Consider the following 9,601-nt stretch of genomic DNA (forward strand, 5'->3'; position numbering starts at 1 on the left):
CAACAGAGAACAAACAGAAATCTTTCCCACAAAATTATCCATTAATTTTATTATTGCATTTTATTGCATGATCTAAAATACTGTGCTTAGATAAAGCAAAACAAGATGCTGAGCATATCTAAACAGACAAAGATGCCAGCAACTATAAGAATTCTGTCTTACTAAGTTTTCTCTTGCACAGCTTAAACTATTAACATTATTTACACCACTAACAGGCAAAGAGTAAGAGTTTAAAATGCTGGGATTAGCCAAACACTGATATCTTCAGTCTTCTGTAGCATTAACTAAGAGAAGACCAAAGTAATTTTGTTATTTTTATTCTTAAAAATTAAAACTTTGAGATTATAAAATGTATTTTACAAATTAGTCTACCAAGAACAAGAAAACATGTGGAAGTCTTTAAATATCAACACCAAAGGAGCAATCCTTCATTTTTGATGGAAAAAAGTAAATATGTCCTGTAACTATATTTAATATTTAACTCATCTTTTTCCAACTAAAAAAAATTACTTTAGACAAGATTATATATAGGAGGGGTGGACAAAGATTTGTTTTCTGTTTCTTCCTTTTCCCCCATAAAAAAAGGACAAGCAAATGGAAATGATAATATTGATCTGGCAGGAATCCTTCTGTCTTTTCATTTTTTTGGATCTAACACAAAATATTTTATCTCATCGAGTGCTACATATTCTATGAAAAAGTAGAACAACCCAAATCTTTAACTGAATCCAGTCCACAGGGACTAGAAAAATTTAATTTAGCATATTGCAGGAGAGGGGGTGATGCCCACAGGATAGATTCTTACACTGAGATGATGCAAAGCTCTACAGAGCTGAGCTTTTCCCTAGGTATATTTCAGATGGATTTTGTTTTAGGGAGAGGGGTAAGTAGCCAATAACCAATGATCAGGAAATGCAGGAGAAACCGTATCAAGTTTTTGCACCGCTAGAAAGACAAAGGAGATATAGTCGGCTACTTGAGTGAGGAATTGATAACACACTGTTAATATAAATTTTTAATAATTAAACATCCAGTAAAATATAAAAGAAAAGCTGTATTCAAAAAGGCTCCCTTCAGTGCATGACTAAGGCCTGTGTTTTAGTCGGAGAGCAGATACTACAGACATGAACTCCAAGCATCAAAGCTGGTCTTTGGAGACACCTTTCCTCTGACTGGAAAAGCCACTCACACAAGCACCTTTGAACTGCTCATAGGCACTCAAAATAAGACAGAAGTTGCAAATGTCTCAGAGTTACCATTCTTGAAGAAGATGCAAACTTAGCAGTTTGTCTATCCATACTAGGAAGGATATATAGTAAATATGTAGTAAGCTACTCCTAAGGTAAAGAAGAAATGTTATTCCAGTTAGGTCAAACTTCTAGATGTGCTGTAAAAAAAAGCCTCTGAAGGCCTGGACTGGCAGAAAAATGGTATTTGTAGGAAAACATCTGAGATATACCCTAGAAATAGAAGGCATATTGAGGTTGGTAGGGTGGACTTCATAAACCCAGTAAGAAGAGGAAGGCAGAGAAGGCAGGAGACAAAACACCTGGCTTAGATAACATCCAGACAGCCCCATCTGTAGCTCATCTGCCTACACACACTCACACACACTGCTTCTTATTCCTCATTTAGAAGTCTAAGCCTGAAATGAGAAACCTCATGCCTTTAAGCTGCCCTGTAGATCCACTTTTATTAGTGGATTATTCCTGTTAATCAATTGACTTTGTTCTATCTTGGGAGACATCCGTTTGGAAAAGTTCCTCTCCTTGGAGGCTAAGCTGGAAAATCAATTTCCCAGCGTTCTAAGTAGGACAGTAGGAGCTGGAAGAGAAATTAGATTCAGGATAATCTTTCCTGCCTGCAGTGACTGCTGCAGCCTGGCTTTTACATGATTTGTGGCACAGAGCCTGACCAACAGGGGTTTTATTCAGTTCAAGCTCGCTGAGTGCTGGAGCTGAGATCCACTACAAGAACCTGAAATTCTACAGAGCTTGCTCTCCTCTCACTCCTCATGATGCACATTGTTTCTCCCAATGTCTGTAGACGTAACTCAAACCTCTAAGAAGGAGGGAAAAGTGAGAATTGTATCTCTCACTCACAGTAGATTCAGTTTTCTCTGCAGCCTGTTCCAAGGGAAATAATCAGCAACACCCTGTTGTTAAGAGGTATCTCCAAAATGTGAGTGTACATCAGAAAATGAGACCTCACCCTGAAACAAGCAGGAACTCAAGACCATATTTACCGTAAGTAAATTTATCTCAGTATTATCCCCCTGGATAATTCAATATGTTTTTTTCTTTCTAAAAGCAGCTGCTTTTAATGAACAGGGAGTGCTCACATGCACACACATACAAATGGAGGCAGGCAGCTTTATTTGGAGCCTTTTCAGACCAGCTTGTACGCATTCTGCCTGCTAACTTTGGCTATTTTGATTTTACTCACACAGCAGGGACGTGGTCATCAATATTTACAGCACGTGGCAAGCTGGGGTTCAGGTCCTACTCAGAAACAAAGTGACAAGGGGACACTAAAATATTATGTAGGCAAAAATCATAGCACAGAGCCCAGTCTATAAAAAAAATATATGCTAAAAAAGTCCACACTTTCTCTCCCCTCGCTCCGCCCTCAGTGAAACAGCAGGTTTTTTGTGCCATAAGACAATATCACTTCTACTGCTGCCCTTAAAATTGCTTTACCATCCACCACATATGGGCCATTTTCACTGAGCTGAGAACCTGAACAATTGCCTTCACTGTGCCTGTGAAGGGGAAGAAGAAAACCCCTTTCTTGCAGTCGTACACAACTAAACTTTAAATTGCCCTCTAACAGCGCTGCAATTTCAACTACAGCACCACCACCCATCGATTTCTGTTTGAGTGGGCTTGCTATTTCATTGTGGGAAGTGCTAGATGTAATTAATTTGATTTACTTTGCACAGGCCACTTCTGAGCACTAGAACAGTGGGAAGTGTTTAAGTAACTGATCGGGCACTTTGTTTGTGCTCGGTGAAAGAAAAAAGCAGAGATCCCTTCCCACCATCAATTTTCCTGACAGGCCATCTTCTTTCTGTGTTATCTCTTTCAGCCTTTTATGAGGGAGCCTTCAGTGAAAGATGTGTTTCAGTTAAAGGTTTGCTGTCACTGCAAGACTATCGAAAAGAAAGGCATCACCTGGGACCGGTATAGAACCTGAAAATATTACTGGAGGTTTTCAGGTTAGGTTTGTGTGTGTGTGTAAGAAATAAGGGGGTTTTTTTCTCTCTTGTTTATTCTGATACGTATGGAAGGCAACAGGGTTGGAAACATTTAAAATTTTTAGTAGGTTCCTTTCAAAAAAATGGAGATATTTCTGAAGAAGGTAATTTGTTCACTCCTTCTTCTACGACACAAATTACTGAAGTACTCAGATTTGTGCCCCGAGCCATTTGTGGTGGAGTAGAGATCTGGAACCTTTGTTAAAGGCTTCTGCTTCTCATTTCAGTGAACTACCAGCCAAAACTAAACAATAATTATTTGAAATTATGACTAAAAATCTTTTTGACTCATTGGATTTCAGTGAGAAGTTTTCAATGATAATTTCATCACATTATTTCTTTGGACACCAAGGCTTCCAAAAAAAATTTAAGTAGGCAGCACCTGTACTACAAACATGAAGTACCTTATTTTCTAGACCTTCAATTTTTCAGTCCTTTTTGTTTACCAGGAAGGAACAAAAAGCACAACTCCAAATTAATACATTTAAAAAAAAAAAAAAAAAGAGAGAGAGAGAAAAAGATATCTCTTCTTTGCTTTTTGGATCACTTTTGTAGGATATTTATGATATATTTATGATCACAATGAATCACACACAGATGGTCCCCTACATTCGAAAGGGGACCACAGAACTTCTCAACAGACCCTCAGTTCTTTAAGATACGTCCCAAGTTTCTCCTTCTAATACAATGTTTGTGCCATCTCCCTTTCCTTCGCTCACAACTGACAGCTTCAATTATAAAACCTGCTGAGATAAGGTCTCTGCTTCAGGAGACTAATGAACATTCTAAATGATGTACTCAACTAATGGATATTGAATACAGAATAGCTATTTATTGTGGGATTTCATCGCCCCTTATTCCTTGGAAGTTGTTTTCAAATTGCAGTAGTTTGTAATGGAAATACACTGATAGGGTAAAAATTTTAACTCTCCAAAACCCAACCTGAAGTATTAAATGAGGGCTTTGTTTTATAGGTATTATATTTGCAGAAATGACTTTGCAGTGTGGATTTGCAATGCAGATTGCATTCATATAAAAATGGTTTAAAAATAAAAGGAAAATGTTTTTTTTTGGGGGGAATTTACTGCCAAAATAACACTCAGCAGTAGGAAGATGGTACCTCAAAATAAGTGGGTAGAAATAACACTGAGGGCAAATGCTCTGTTTAATGTTCTAATGGCAAAATGGCAGCTGTTAATCAGTGCAAAGATAATGCAAGAGAAGGTACTGGACACATAAACCTACATGGAGTGGAAGAATCATTTTAAGCAGTAATTTCGGAATTACATTTTAAAAACTCAGTTTCTACATTTCTCTTAAATCTGCAGAAGAATAAATAGTGCCTCATCCAGGATAACTGCTAGATGACAGCAAAGAAGATTCAGATTCAATCATTGAACTTCTGCTGTCACCTTAGGTCAAACCACTTGATCTCCCTGGCTAAGAACTTCAAAAGATACTAATAGAATTTGAAAATGAATTATTTTTGCCAATGTAACCGTGTGAACTGAGCAGTTACTCCCATAAACACCTTTTAAAACCTCTGCCCTCAACTCTTTTATCTCCTGTAACCTTCTGTCTCCGACCACTTTATGTCAATGCTCCTGGAAATAAAAGGAGGAACTGGGTACATCCAGGTCTTTCCCTGATGGAATTGTAAGAAAACTGCACAGGAGGAAGGCACAGTTGGTCAGCTGGAAATGTGCTAAGCCATGAATGCCACCCTTGTGAAATGACCATTTTGTGCTAATACCTTTATTGATAGTTTTTCCACCTCCAGCAACTGTCAATTACAGAATATGAACATGAACCCCTCTGCAACTGTGAAATGCATTTTGAAAATATTCCCCTTTTTTTTAAGTTCTAATTTCCAAGTTATTTTCTGTAATGACAAAGTCAGAAATTTTTCTTTGAAAAACAACATCAGATGAAAGTTCATTTCAATTCAAGAGCTAATTTTTTTTTCCCAAAAAAACTATATAGCAGGCAGCACTAGCCACTGTAATGAAATTACCAAAACCAAAGGGACTTTTTTGAGAACAAAGTTATTTCAGCCTCGTACCATCTTTTATATACCCAGATCTGATACTCCTTTAGCAATCAGTAACCAGGAAATAAATAAGCAGCTAGGAGAAAGCACTGACCACTTGAAAAATACCCAAACCTTCCCATTTGATCTAAAAGGGACCTTGCAGGCCATTATGGGATGATGTGTGCTCCTTTATAGCTGGCCAAAAACTGAGTCACCCTCAGCACCTGATGGTACCTCTACTGCTACTATAAATGGCAACAACAGGTCCAGTGAACTTCACCTAGCAATTCAAACTAACTAATTAATACATTTTAAATTTCAGCTGTTAATAACTCCCTAAAAAGGATCTAAATGTCCTGGGTAATTCTCCCTGAACTAGGAAGAAAAACATTGTTGGTTTTTTTCCTAAGGTATCTTGAGAACTGGCAGAACTCTCAAATCACCTGCAAGGAACTCTAATTTCAATGTTAGTTTTTAGTGGGTGTGTTTTGTTGTGGTTTTTTTTTTTTCCTTTTTAAACTTTTAATAAACAACTGCTGCCAAGTACAAACACTTGGTACAGGCTGTGCAAAACTTCTTTCTATTTACAGAACTCTGTTATGGCAAGGTCCCTGGCGAGTGCACAAACAGAACCTGGCACAGCTGCCTGGCAAGACTCTGCAGAAGAAACAGTCCTCAAAAATGCTCCATGGGAAACTCTTGAGTCTTCTCCATCCTTCTGCCTCCACAACAGTCATGCAGAATTTCCCCAGAGCAGTTCTTCTTGTGATAGTAAAAACACAAGTGGATTTCAAAAGGGAAAATCCTGTTTAAAAAAGAAAAAAAAAGAAAAAACTAAAAAACCCAGAGCCCTTAGCACTGTCTCTGCTGGGATCTGGAATGGTTAGGGGAAGAAGGCTGGGAGCATTCAGACATATGAAAAGTAAACTGGGTAGAAGACACGTCTAAAGTAGAGCCCTTTCTCAGCAGAATCCCGTTTAAAAGTTTTCAGACCCTCAGCAGTGAGTATACAACCCTTTTGAGTAAAGAATGGTTTACCAAACAAAAAAAATAAAAATTTCTGTAGGTGAAACAGAAAAAGTGAGGCCACAGAAAGATGACACAGGGAGGTGGCCACCATTTAAATACGATCCCACCAAGGGGGTGGAACAAGAAGGAAAGACTCCCAAAACATTCACTACAGCAGCACACAAGACAACACTGAAACATCTTCTACAGGTGGAAGACAAACACTGAGGGGGCTGCAAATGACACCTGCATTCCTCAGATTTAAGAGAAGGTTTAAGATGGATCTGTCCACGAATGAATTAAAAATCCAAAGTACTCCATTCATCTGCAGTTCTGGGTATTCCTTTCCCATGCATAGACAAAAATTCTGTGAAAGCAGTGGGTATAACAACAACATATGATGAAAGAAATCACAGAAATAGGGTGGGGAGAGGCTACTGAAATCTCAAGAGAAGACTAGGTGTCCTAATTAAGAGCTAACAGTGATGATTAATCAAGCTAAAACCATTTTACTCATGCCTGGGCAAATAAGGTTAACCTTTCTTACCTTCTATAGCACTCAGGGGGATCATGAGAAAATGCATGGAATTAGGAACACACCTGAAAGAGGTCCCAGAAACAGATAGCTCTGGAGTAAAAGATCCTCATTTTCTCAAGCAAAGAGAAAATGGTCTTGAGTCCTCTCCAAAAATAACTGATAGTGATCTTTCATTGATGTCTCCACTGTAAGGAAGGAACTTCCCATTCAGGTATACCACCCTCATATCGACCTACCTGCACTGCAAATGGGGCACAAACTGGCTAAAACTTGTTTCTGTGGAACAGTTTAGTGATGAAATCAATCATTGCTTCAGTATGATTCCTCCAAGTGTAAGAAGGGATCTCCCACAGGCTTTATTGGCTGCTTGTGTACTTAAAATAGTGGCATGGGAGAGAAAAAATGAAGGCTGCCTAAATACTTTGGGCAATAAACTTGCTGGAACAAACCTCTTTTTTGAGGTGTTTGTCATTGTACTTCTGACAGGCTTGTATAACCAAAAAAAGGATGGCTCACACATGCCCATCAAGGCAATTTATTACTATACTGAATATCACATCGTGTCTGGAAGAGACAAATAATGTATCTCCTTGGTTTGAACATGTTTGTACATAAATTTAATCTTGCTTGACTGCATAACCTGAGAAACTCAGATGAATAGAGGTGATGCTCTAGAACTAGGATGCAATTTTTATTGATGGTGTAGGGCAGGAAAGGGGATTTATACATCTATATCATGAGTAGGCACATCCCCAACTGCTGAGTCAGAGCCTTTAAATAGATGTTCATTTCAATATTTTCTGAAGTCTCTTTTTGATAGTTAGGATTTCTTAGTTGTTATTCTCCCTCCCTGGCTGCTTGAAATTCAAGTAAATCTAACAAGCTGAGCAAATCTCTGAAGCCCTCCTGCCCTTTCTCTGGAAAAAGGATTTTTCATTTTGTGTATCACTCACAAATCACCGCAGAGCTCACACCAAGTCAAAACATGGGCTTATCACAGGGAAGGTGAAGCAGATTTGGTTTTGATTAAAAGTTAGATACAGACCCGCCTTCAGTGCCCTGGGTTAATAACAACAAAGTCACACACTCAAAAGTTAAGAGATTATTGAGCACCTTCGCCTTCTGTTTGGATCCAAAATAATTTAAAGGTATAAAGCAAATTGCTGCATTGGATCACACAGGGAAAACTAGTAAAGTGCATCAGATCAGGAAACATTCCCTGATTTGAATTATTTAATTTATGTACAAGGTGCTGCATGCTCAGAAACCCTAATACCTTGGCTATCAAACACAGGTAGGGAAAAAAAGTGAACAATCTAAGTAGTAATTTCTATGAATGTATTTAACTGCTGTCAGTGGGAGTTCCCTGTGTACACCTGTATGAGCAGTGAGTCATCACTGCAGGCCCCAGCCTCAACATTACACGCTCTCCAAGATTAATATTACAAGAGAAGAAAAAAAAATAATTTTTATGAAGAGTTTCATTAAATTTAAAGGGATGTTCTTGATGTTTCAGATGCGTCTACAAAACTATTCTACGTTTTCCAAAATATTAAAGTTGAGGAAATTTAAGATAAAAGTAATGAAGAAACCAAACCAGAACAAAACATCACATTTTTTAAGGAAGTATTTCCATTTATCTCCAAACCAGTACTTTGGTTATTCTAGTATATTGGACAAATATGTGTTTTGGTCTATGGCAAAGAGCCAGAAAATTATGGTCATGAGGTATTGCTGATCCACAGTGATAATAACAGAATGTTTTCCACCAAAATCAGAGGAATAACACAGTCACAATAATACTAGAATAAATAGAATAATACTAGAATAAATAAATAGACTAAACAGAATAAATAAATAGAATAAAGGCAAAAGAAATACAAAATAGCATGTGAAGAACTAGATAAACAAAAAAGTACTTCCAAGTTGTTCTCATTTGCGTGTTTACATGGACATCTATGAAATCTCAATGAATGAATTATTTCACAGAAACACATATATTAGAGTACTGTATCTTAGTTACAAATATGAGAATTTAAAAGCAGGTTATCTTATCTAAGGAATGGGGTTTTCACTCACCAATAAAGGCAAAATCCATAACTGAACTGCACTGCAATATCCAGCTTCTGAAGTGGAGTCTCTAAAACCTGCATTTTTAAATAAAAAAAAAAAAAGAAACTGTTGGTTATTTTAAAACTGCTGTACCCTCACTGTAGTAAAGCCATTTTTATCAGGAATGAATTATTTATAATGAATCACAGGGTTAGGCAAGTAAGTGGCATTACACACACACACACACAAAAAAAGCCCCAAACACGAAAAACCCAAAAGCAGCTGTTTCAATTTGCTTATAATCAGACCTTATTATGCAGAAAATTACTGAACTTAGAAAGGAAAAAGTTTTATGAAAATATAAACCAACAACTTGGAAGTAATTATTGAGCTGCAAGAAAAGGTTTTCTTGAATCTGAAGTTTTATTAATTTCCTTAAGGTTCAATCCCTGTATGGGTCATTCACTTGGACTTAATGATCCTTGTGGGTCCCTCACTTCCAACTCAGAATATTCTGTGAAATATATAAAATAAAGAAAAACTATCTCTTTAAATGAACAGCTCAGTAGGGCTGAGGCATTAACAAATTGTCCTCTTTTCCTGAGTGCTACATGGGCAGCATTCTTAATCTTAAACCACAGACAAACAACACCCCCCAGCATCCAACAGAAGAGATGGAAACTGAGGGCAAGACTAAATTCATGGTGTTCCCAGA

This window comes from Myiozetetes cayanensis, unplaced genomic scaffold, assembly GCF_022539395.1.
Source record: "Myiozetetes cayanensis isolate MyiCay16 unplaced genomic scaffold, myiCay2020 scf6-25, whole genome shotgun sequence".
Taxonomy (NCBI): Eukaryota; Metazoa; Chordata; class Aves; order Passeriformes; family Tyrannidae; genus Myiozetetes; species Myiozetetes cayanensis.